Here is a 12231-nt window from a genome sequence, read left to right as displayed (position 1 = left end):
AGTTTTCCTGAGCAGGTAACACACAGTTCTAATGTCTCAAAATTTTGGTTTCTCCAATATAATTTCAACATCACATCTTCTTGTTTCAAGTTTTGGGATCCAACATGATCATCTCTAGTCCTCTAAAGAGACTGGGTCACTTTTCCAGCTCTGCCCTCTCTATCACTCTAAGGTCTGGTTGACTCCACTCTCCTGCTCCTGCTGTTCTTGTTGCTCATCCCACGGTACTTACATCTTCAAGATGATGTGTTCTCCTGCTGCAAAAATGCTTAACCTATAGCCTTCCTATGATTGCTCAATGATCCCAAGAATCTTCTGCTCTGCATGACAACTTGATGCATTCAAAACCAGTACCTCTTGGGTGATATACATGAACAAGTCCAACATTGACTAGCGCTAGAACACATTCTCTTTTTCACTCTGAAAACACTACCCAGAAGATTTTCACACAGTGATGCTGTTTTCTTCCCCATCATCTCTAATTCTTGAATTACAGCTCTCCAGCATTAATTGTCTCATTAGTCTCTTCTATTCTTGCCACTAAATCCAGAGCCACATAGACAAAGCTGCTGACTTCTGCCACTTTATGTGGCTGAAACATGGACACTTCCATTACATTATCACCCACTTTCTATTTTTCAAAAGACTTCACTGCCTAAGCTTGGTTGTCCTGGAACTTGCTCAGTAGAATAACCTTGAAATCTGAGATCTCCAGGGCTCTGTCTCCTAAACTCTGGTATAAAAATCATGCAACACCATGCCTGGCCCTAAGCTTTTCCTTTCAGATATTAAAATGAAAACCCAGAATAGCAATCAAGTTCCCGTCTAAGTTTGACACACACTTGTATTGTCATATCTACACATGAAAACAATAACCAGGTAATAATAATTCCTAACATGATTCAGTTCACTTTCATACAACTGCAAATCCGTATGTTTAGCTGGATGGAATCTTGCCCTAATGGAACCATTCCTTTAACAGCACTGAATATCATTAATCACAGGATTTGGCTTCCTTCACTGTCCTCATGATGCCTTGCATTTTGAACCTTACATTTTGTATTTTTCATTTCTTAGTTTTCTATACTCGTTAAAAATGTAAAGCCAAATTCTATGTGGTGATTTTCAAGACTTACTTTGTCAAAGCAATATTTTCACATAACCTTAAGGAAACTCTTCAGACAAGGGTAAAAGGCAGCAATCTTCTTTGCCAAGGCATCAAAAGGAACATCTCCAGAGTGGAAATAATCCCAAGCACCAATGTCTATCATATTCCTAATATTATACCCCCCCTAACTCCCACATAATTCATTATTATATTCAGTAGGTTTCTTTCCAGCACAGAGAATTTGCAGATATCTCCCTTCTGAATATATTTTACCACATTGATTAAATTAATAAGGTTTCTGTCTGGTATGTGTTCTTTGGTCATAGTGGAGATGAATGGGTGTTGCAATGGTTTTACTGCATTGATTATATTCGTAAGGTTTCTCTCGAGTGTGTGTTTTCTTATGTCTTTGGAGATTACTGTGATGGGAAAAGGCTTTATCACATTGATTACATTTATAAGGTTTCTCTCCAGTATGTGTTCTTTTATGATTTTGGAGATTACTTTGTCTTGCAAAGGCTTTTTCACATTGGTTACATTCATAAGGTTTCTCTCCAGTATGTGTTCTTTTATGATTTTGGAGATCACTGTGACCTGCAAAGGCTTTACCACATTGATTACATTCATAAGGTTTCTCTCCAGTATGTATTATTTTATGATATTGGAGATGACAGGGTCTTGCAAAGGCTTTACCACATTGATTACATTCATAAGGTTTCTCTCCAGTATGTGTCAGTTTATGTCTTTGGAGATCACTCAATCTTGCAAAGGCTTTAACACATTGAAAACATTCAGAAGGTTTCTCTCCAGTATGCGTTCTTTTATGTCTTTGCAGATTACTGTGACATGAAAAGGCTTTACCACATTGGTTACATTCATAAGGTTTCTCTCCAGTATGTGTCAGTTTATGTCTTTGGAGATCACTCAATCTTGCAAAGGCTTTACCACATTGAAAACATTCAGAAGGTTTCTCTCCAGTATGTGTTCTTTTATGTCTTTGCAGATTACTGTGACATGAAAAGGCTTTACCACATTGGTTACATTCATAAGGTTTCTCTCCAGTATGTGTCAGTTTATGTCTTTGGAGATCACTCGATCTTGCAAAGGCTTTACCACACTGAATACATTCAGAAGGTTTCTCTCCAGTATGTGTTCTTTTATGTCTTTGGAGATTACTGTGATATGAAAAGACTTTACCACAGTGATTACATTTATAAGGTTTCTCTCCAGAACATGTACTTTTCTGATATTGCAATGTATTGCACTGTGCAAAGGCTTTCCCATATTGATTACACTCATAGGGTTTCTCTCCACTATGACTTCTTACAACACTGCAACGATAATTAGCAAATGTGAAATCTTTAGTACATTCATTACTCTGATAAATCATATAATCCATATAAATTATGTTTACAATTTGGTATAATGGTAAGGAAGCATCAGATCTTAAGGTTTTAGCCCTTTGCATGTTTATGGTGTTCTCCCTCATCATGAGTTGCTCAAGACACTTGTGATCATTATTACATGGCTCATATTTATAACATCATCTTTATATAAGGGATTTTTATATGATGTATTTCAGCTATCTGAATAAACTTTGAACAACTCTGATCTTTATAACACTGACTGTATTCATAATTTTAACTGTACTCTGAAATACAACACATTTGGCTGTGAACCAGGACACACAGAATTTCCAAATTCCTAGTAACCATTGACTTTTTCTACACTATGAGTTTGGGGATGTTCCCAAAAAAGCTAGAAAAACAATTAATTGCAGATATCTGTCATATTCCTGATATCTATCAAAAACAGAATACTACATATCTTCTCCTTATTTTAGAAAAAAATATTTTGCTTTTTATAATATCCCTATGCTCACAAGATTTCTATCCATCAGGACACATAATATACCTAATTAAAAAAAATGACAAATGAAAAGTTTACACATTGCATTTACACTGTTTGATTTTGTATTCCTCATAACATGTGCAATATAGATTAATGTTTCTCCACAACAACATTCTTGGTTCTCATAAAATGCCCTCTCACAAAACTTAATCATATTATTACAAGAATATGAGTATCACCAATTTTACTATGGACTATTTGCTTACTAGAATGTTTAGGACATAAGTTTATCACTATTCAATATGCAATATCTAAGTACTATGGGACAATATAAATTGGTTGGTCCACAGCACAGCTGTACCGTATCAAAGGGATACACAAATCAGATATTGGATCTTATAATCATAGTTACACTTAAAGGACTGTTATTTCACACTTTTGCTTTTTGCTGGAGATTCCAAAAGATATGAAAAATTCCTCAGAGGCAAATTTGTATCATCTTCCACATGAAAATTACCTTTCTTGTCTTGTGCTACTTTGAAAATGTTCTTCAAGGTGATGGTCTTCCACATTATAGCCTAAAACACAATATAAAAAATTAAATGATAATCTATTGGAAATTAGGAAAAAATCAAGGTACTGTGAATTTTCACTGAACCATGAATATTACAGTGAAAATTTAGTGAAACTAAATTTTTCAGCTCAATCTTCATTATTCTCAATTAAATGAGTAAAAGACCATCAATGAACAATAAACATTTGTTTCCTTTAGAAAAACTAAATCTTACCTATAGCTTTGAGGTTCAGGTAGGTTTCCAACATCACATCTTTGTAGAGACTCTTCTGGGAAGGATCCAGCAAATTCCACTCTTCCTCAGTGAATTTCACATTCACATCATCAAAAGTCACTGCATCCTAAATTTCCCATACATGTGTACAACACAAAGCATGATACTAACATCAATGTAAAAGAAATACATGCTTTTCAAAAACATATTCATATAATTTTGGCACTAGCTCCACTTATATTCTGACTCAGAATTTACAATCACTGTGTCATTTTAGAAGGAGCATTAATTATAATATTTACCTGTGTTGCTTTTGAACACTTTGAATAGGATACAGCCTTGCCAGAGAAATGCCTAATGAGAGGGAGATGCAGGATAAACAGATCCACAACATTGAGCACACATCTGAAAAATTGTATGAACATTTACTAACTACAAGAGTGATGGGCAAGCTGGATTTATTTGCCCATGACTTCAATCACAGACGTACAAACAGGTGTATGTCAGTAAGATGGATGGCAGCATGTCATATGTATCAGGATCTAGGAGATCAAAAGTTATATATTAAGACCCTCAATCCCTACAAAAATCAACCAAGGGAATAAAAATATAGAGAACTCAGAGTTCTTTAGTAAAACTTCCCACAATGAATTATACATTCACTTCAGATCCGTATTCATCCTGTAGATGCATGAAGTGCAACAGTTTAAACTATAACTTTAATAAAATTTTACGGCTTAACCAGTTACAAATGAACAGATGAAAATACAGTAATATAAATGTTGATCATAAATAAGCAATGTAGGGCAGGAGAGAGAGCTCAGCAGTGGAAAGCTCTAACTGGTCTTCCACATTGTGTTCGTCAATTTCTCACATAAGCATGGGGACCAACATTTATTCATTACTTCAAGATCAAGAGTTCTGAGGCCATCTTATGACAACAGTAATGAAGAGACATATGATATTCATATTCATACACATAGGCAAAATACTATTTATTCAAACATTTCAGAACAATCACAAGTGTGAGGAAGTACATCATACACCTGGGAACCAAGGACTCTGAAGGCCCAGGTAGTATTGATGTAATGAATACACATCAACTTGAGAATTAGAGTATAACCTATATATTAGCCAAATTTCAAAGTGAAACCTGAGGATTAAAATTTGCACAAACGCATATCCTTATTGTTCTAAACCATGTCAGGTTGCTTATGTGGATCCTAAATTGACTATCAGGACAGGAAGGATTTCACAGAGAGATTTTGTCTTGAAAACAACAAAGGAATTAAAAAATATTAAAACACCAGGCTTGCAAAATAGCTTAGAATTATATGCAAATGGGGCTAAAGCATCTTATGTGATTTAGGAACAGAGTCCAAATATTGACTGTATGGGTGCATGAGAATAAACCTGAAGGGTCAGTTTCAACTACAGGACAATAGTCACACAGAACAAAATTTATCCCATTTAAAAGAAAAGCAGGGGCACACCTGGAGCACAGAATGAGGGAATGCCCAATGAAAATTCGCCCAACTGGAGACACACCTTATGGGCAATCTCCAATCCTTAACATTATCTTGGATATAAAGTTATGCTCCCAGCCAGGAGACTTTCATAAGTGATCAGTGAGAGGCTTCACCCAGCAGCTGACTGAAATGGATGCAGAGAACCACAGTGAAACAAGGGATGGACCTTGGGGACGCTTAAGGAAGAGTTGGGGAAATATTGAAGGCCTTGAAGATGCTAGGAACTCCACAGGTAGTCTAGCAGACTCAACTAACCTATGACCTCTGGGACACTGAGAGACTGAGCCATCAACCAAATAGCAGACACAGGCTGGACTAAGGCCCCTGGCACATAAGTAGCAGAAGTTCAGGTTAGTCTTCATGAGGGTCCTCCAACAACTGGAACAGGTGCTGTCCCTAAAGCTGCTGCCTATCTTTGGTATCTGTTCTTCTAACTGTACTCCAATGTCTGGCCTCATTGGGAGAGGATGCACTTAACCCAGCAGACAATTGAAGCCCAAGTTGTGGGGATAACCAGGGGACCCAATGAACTGCATTCTGACCCTGGATGCTATAGGCTCATGTTTATTCTGTGATGAAAATGCATCCAGTCTACAGTGATTCTAATAGTCTGCTGGAGCTCCTACACGGTTCAAATTCTAAAGTGTCTTCTGACACTCAAGGCAATAGCTAGAAAGTCGAATCTTTTAAAATCAGAAAGCAAGTCCTATCGTTCCAATATAAAATGGTACAGAATAAACCCTTCCTCTTCCGGTAGACAGGAGTGTACACTCCTTTTTCAACCACATGCCATGCCTGCCAGGAGAAAAGTTAGGCTTTCCATAAGATTCACCACACTATTTATTATCCCACATGCAATTTACACAGCTCTACCTAACACTGTACAAAAACCAGAGACAACATAACCTCTCTCCTGACTAAGTCTCCTGGTGGAATGTTAAGATTATAATTTCTTGCCTGAGACTTCTGCCAGCTTTCAACATGAGCAAGCATTCCCTCTTGAACATACCCACCAAACAGGTCAGTAAAATGGGAAAAAACGCAGTCAACATTCTCTGAAAATACAGACAGCAAACAATACCTTGGGAATAAAATTACCACCTAAACAAGACAAACCCAGAGACAAGTATCTAGACATATCACCACAAACCCAGATACTTAGATATCAGCATAGGAATATAATTAGCATAAGCCAGGAAAATATGTCAACAAGAAATACAAGGTGTCCTGTCACAGCAGGTCCTCAAAAATTAAAACGTGCAAGAGTTCTGATACAAAAGTTGTTTTGTGGAAAGGAGAGGAGTGAGAACCTGGGGAAGGGATGGGGTGTACAAGAGGATCTGTGGACTGGAACACATATAGGGAGCAGAGAGCCTGGGATGAGAGTAGAGAAAGACTATAGCGGGGGCTTGTGTAGAGAACAGAAACAGGGAACAAATATAGAGAGCAGCTGAAGTTAGTGCTCCATGTATATAAAGCATACCTGACAACAGCAGCAGCTGATGGAGGCAGGTAATGACTTAAGCAGGTGCTCAGTCCCTGAGAGCAGGCCATTGAAATTGCCTGCACGTCCACAACTACAGAGGCAAGGTTCACACAAACTGAATAAGAAAGTAAGACAAATAGAATAAATGGACTTATTGGTCAAGAAAAAAATTGTGTATAAAATTTTACTGGTACTAAATAACGAGGAACACTGCAATGTATCAAAAGCAAAGACTTCAATTGACTGTAATAAAAGAATATCAGCTCAAAGGTCAAGAAAATAGTTTTAATGAAATCTTACATGAATAATTTCTAAACTAAAGATAAAGATTCCTATTAAGGTACATGAAACATCCAAAATACCAAATAGGTTGAAACAAAAAAAGTGCCCTTGCCACAAAATATCCAAAACACTATACATGTAAAGAAATGAAAACTGCAATAAAAAATGAAACAAAAACAAATCATAGGTTAAAATGGACCTATTAGTTTCATACCTGCCCTCTCAATGTGTAGTGTAAAACACAAAATGTTTTGGACATAGCCTTCAGAATCAAGAAAAGCATCCATGGTGCTTCTACAAGCAAACCAATGGTACAAATGATTTGGGAAGATCCTGCCTTGATAGTAATGATATTCAGAGGTCACCATCTTATTTAGCAAGTAAGAAGCATCTCTAGAAACCACACAGGTAGTCACATCTAGCTGATGTTTCCCATCCAACCACTGATAGGAGCCTGCACCTCAGCACCCTCTGATCAGCCACCTGTTCCTCCCCATTGTGGGAAGATATACTGTGCTTACCATGTTCAGATTTCAGGGCTTCCCCGAGGTCCACTCACAGCATTACACAGAACAGCAGAGCTCAGGTCAGGAAAGAGTGAACTATTCTGGTCTGCAAAGCCACAGGGAACATGAAGAAAGGTACCCGGAAGATCCCGCCACTTTCTTTGAATGGCAGGTCTGGCTTGAGTTCTAGATTGGCCAGTAAGCCTTACCACTCCTTACAGTTAAATTGTGCCTCTAGTCCAGGGTGAAATTTTTTAGAGATCTTAGGAGTGGATTGCACTCACTTAGCATTTGTGCCCTGCCTTGCAAGAGGACTTTCACACCAAGCAGCCCTATGGAAGGACCCCACTATTCCACCTCAGGCTATTCAGCTGCCTGCTATTCTCCTTGTTAGCAATGACCCTGCACTTGACAGGACCTAAATTCAGACCTTCCTTGAGCTTTCCTCAGAGCACTTGCCTTCGCCTTCATGTAATCAAGGTTAATAAGTTGCATAGCCCATTCCTCAGGTGCACTGAAGATATCAATCTGACTCACAAGGGGAAGGGTGCCCAGGCTATTAACTTAAGTAATGACTTTAGGATACAACAGCTTTCTTTTCTGTCTTCATGCTGGGCTCAGGGAAATTGCAGCTCCCTTTCACTGGAAGATAAGTCCTTGATTTTGAAGTTTCCCTTGGCCGTGGCAGACAGCCATTATTAGAAAAAGAGGACAACTGTCTCTGAGATATTATAATAAATCTTCCTTCTACACACACAGAAAAATTCACCCTCTCTATGAGATATTTTGTTCTAGAGAATCTGTGCTAACACAACTGTGGGTTTTTTTCCCCACCTTGCCATGGAGAAAGATGTGCTGACTATAAGTAGTGTTCCACACTGTTTGTCATCTCTTTCCTGGTTTTCTCCCCGGTTTTATTCATATGAATAATATAGTAGAAGGGAATTGTATGAATCCACATAGCAAACACATGTTTCCTAAAATCCCTCTTTAATGGTAAGAGCCTGGACTCTTAACTGGGCTTCTTCTTCTACCTCCAGTGGAAGTCAGGTAACAGGTTATCCCCCTAGATATCAGAAAGAAGAAGGGAAAATGCTGTGCGGAATTCTCAAACAAGCTATGTAGTCAGGTCATGATGAGTTTAGGATCCCTGTCCACAAAGGGGAAGAGAAAGCAGCTGAACAACCCCTCACAGCCTCAGTTGCAATGGTGTGTCCCCCTCCAGGGCTGGGTGGGAGTGCAGATGGATGGCATTCTTGGAGGACAGGCACAAATGCTATGGGATTGCAAACCTGACCTGAGATATAAGAAAGTTCTAGCACAGGACTGGAAGCACACTCTAACCTTGAGGACAGGTAAGACTCACTGGCCAATCAAGGATACCAGGAAGACCTGCCAATCAGACTGAGAGGGAGGTTCTTCCTAATGCCTTGTTGAAGTTTCTTTTAGCTTAACCAGCTTGAATGACTCTCTGTGTCCTGCTTTGAATGATGTTCTTGGCTGCTGTGTGCTGACCTCAAGAAAGTTCGATTTTTGACACATGTTGAGCAGAGGGTCTATCTCCATGAAGAGGAGAAAGTGGGTGAGCACTGGAGCTGGGTTGGTGGGTCCTCTCTGGCGCTGGATGGGAAGCATCAGTCACATGTAGCCAGATGTGGCCATCTTTGAGGTCCCTTGTGGTGCTCCTCATTTGATACATCAGGTGGTGACCTCTGAATAACTTCACTACCAGGGCTGAATCCGCTCCAAACATGTAGACCCGGGACTTTTTTGTAGAAATGTCATGGGCAGGATGCCAAACATGGACAACCCTAGTATCTTTTGATTCTTATACAAGTCCTGCCCTCAGCATTTACTACTTATGTGTAAGATCTACCAGCAGTTAATTGTGTAGAGTTGTTAAAACGCATCTCATATATTGGAGAGCACTACCATATTAACCTGTGATGCAGAAGAGTAGAATTTATAATGTAAAGGACTTACCAAGCTTAGGAAATAGTTACAGTAAGTAGCATTTACTTGATAGCAACTGCCTCAAAATCACACCACAGTTGAATAGTGTGCTAAGCAGTCTGGCTAGAGACTAGGATGCTAGGACTCACATATTTGTTCACCAGGTTTATTGAGATATATGCCTGCAAATCATAACAGGTGGGACAACTGTAAAGTACAACACAAATATCTTTTTTCTTGGCACATGCCCATAGCAAAAATCAGGACTGTAATAAGCATTTCCATGGGTCATTACAGCATCATAACCAACATTGAGGCCTGGTGTGCCTCAAGTGCCCATTTTCTAATTGGGAAAAGCACAGTTCTGCCTCAGTGGACAGACTACACTACCTGACAGCCTTTTGAGAGGGAAATCACCTATGCACTCGCAGTCAGGAGCTGAGCACGGCTGTCTTCTGAAAGGCTCTCACAACAACTGAGACAGATACAAATACTTACAGCCAATCGTTGGACTCAGGTCAGAGTCAGGGGAAGACTTAGGGGAGGGAATGAAGAGACTCTGAGAGATGCCAATCGCTTAAGAAGACCAACAGTATCTAGTAACCCAGATCACTGGGAGCTCACAGAGTCTAAGCAAGCTATCAAAGAACATAGTTGGGCAACATTTGTAATGTAAGTAAAAAAAACAAAACAATTGAGAGGGGTTTTGGAGAGAGAGAGAGAGAGAGAGAGAGAGAGAGAGAGAGAGAGAGAGAGAGAGAGAGAGAGAGAGAGAGAGAGACTATTGTATGGAGGGCTAGCCTTATCCAGCAATGCATTCTAATCTTTTAACACTCTTTTCTCTATATTTCTTCAATAGTTTCAGAAATAGTTTCCATGCAAATCTTCAATTTTATCACATTTTATACATATTTCTTCAATATTATCAGAAATACATTCAATGTAACTCTTCAATCATAACAGTGAGTATGTTAGATGCAAAAGGTTTAAAAATATTCACCCAATATACTGTTTAATGCATATTAAAATTATAAGAACTTGTGTGTGTGTGTGTGTGTGTGTGTGTGTGTGTGTGTGTCTTTCATTCACAATTCCAAAACATTTGGGCAGGTCTAGAGAAGACATACTCACCCACTGAAAACAGAACACCATCATATCATACTGCTATCTTATATTAGTGTGTCAGGATACTTGTCTGGACATGGTCAAGTTTGCTCAATAAAATTAATTTTATGACTGGGTCTACTGAAGAATCCTTTCTTGATAATAAAATGAATAATTTTGAGATTGTGATTAGGATTTTAACCATCAAGGGCAAAAAATGTCTTTTCCATGAGAATATGAAATTTATAACTATATGGCCACATAGGGCATCACAGCTATATTCTTCCCATGGAAAGAAGGACTCTAGAGACCAGGCTAGACATCACTGTCCATGCTCAGGCTTGGTGGTCATTATCTCTCTCCAGAAAACACTCATCTCCTGGAAAATAGGATCTGCATGGAGTAATGGGGTGTTGTTAGATTTGAGACATTTAGACCACACTTAGAGGCAGCCAGGTGGGGTACACTGTGGTTAATTCAGTTATAGAATAGGTTGGAAGGGGCTAAGGGGCAGAAGAGAGCTGTTTAGGAAATGGAGGATTTGGACATTTGTTGACAAATTTGGACACACGACTGTTGGGGAGTGTCTGGTGAGATGAGTCTCTCACAGCCCGACTTACAGAGCATGGAATACAGAGATATATCCTATACAATATACTATATAATATATACAAGATTACTGAGATCTGACACTCTGACCGAAGAGAATAAAACAGAATAATCTTGTTTTCCTGATCCCTGTCCGCAGCCATCATCTCCAAGCAAGACCGTCCTGAGAACGTCCCTCCTGTCCTGAATCTCCACATGCTGAAGGTGACCCTGGAACTGCCTTCAAACAAGTTCATGCGGCCAAAGCCTAGGAAGAAAGTGGACATCTCAGGTCTTCTGCTGCCAACGTGATGGGCTGGCTCTTCTCTCCATCCTGTTCCAGGTCTCCACAGCTAACACATTTGGAAATAAAGCACAGCACTTTCCCACTGTTCTGACACTGACAAATCTCAGTGGCTGAGACCTCTGGCTTTTGAAATGGAGGTGATCAACATTTGAGTCCCAGGAGAGTCTCCCGGGATGGGCCCCTCAGCGTCTGTTCAGTAGAGGGACAGCATTAACAGGAAGAAAAATCCTGTTCCCCATGACATAAACAATCCCTTGTCTGAACAGTCTAGTGTATCCTGGAGAGCTCTGGGCATCCCCTGTGATGTCACCAGTGATGTCACAACACCCACTGCTCTCAGGGCTTTCAATTAGTCCCTAGAGAGTTCACCCATATTTATGTCTGCAAGATGGAGGAGGTGTGTACTTGAGAGTGAGAATGGGGAACTTCAGAGAAGTGAGAGTCCAAAAATGGTTGACTTTCAATCTCACTGTAAACCAGCGAAGAAGATGTGGTCCTGGGAAAGGCACAGTGATTCATGGATCAGTGATGTGAAAATTCCTGGATTTAGCACGCTTGAGCCTGGCTTCCTAGGAGTGGGTAACAGGAAATAGTGCACCCAGGTCAGCAGTGCACTGCGCTCCCAGCCTCTTTGTCGGTCCCATGAAGGAAGAGTCAGCATATGCAGCCTTGACCTCACCTGAGCATCCCATCCTGTAGCACACAGATGTTGAAGCTATGACAGAAAAT

This window comes from Apodemus sylvaticus, chromosome 22 (genome assembly GCF_947179515.1).
Source record: "Apodemus sylvaticus chromosome 22, mApoSyl1.1, whole genome shotgun sequence".
NCBI lineage: Eukaryota > Metazoa > Chordata > Mammalia > Rodentia > Muridae > Apodemus > Apodemus sylvaticus.
The sequence above is the reverse complement of the archived record's forward strand: the minus strand, read 5'-3'. Positions refer to the sequence as shown.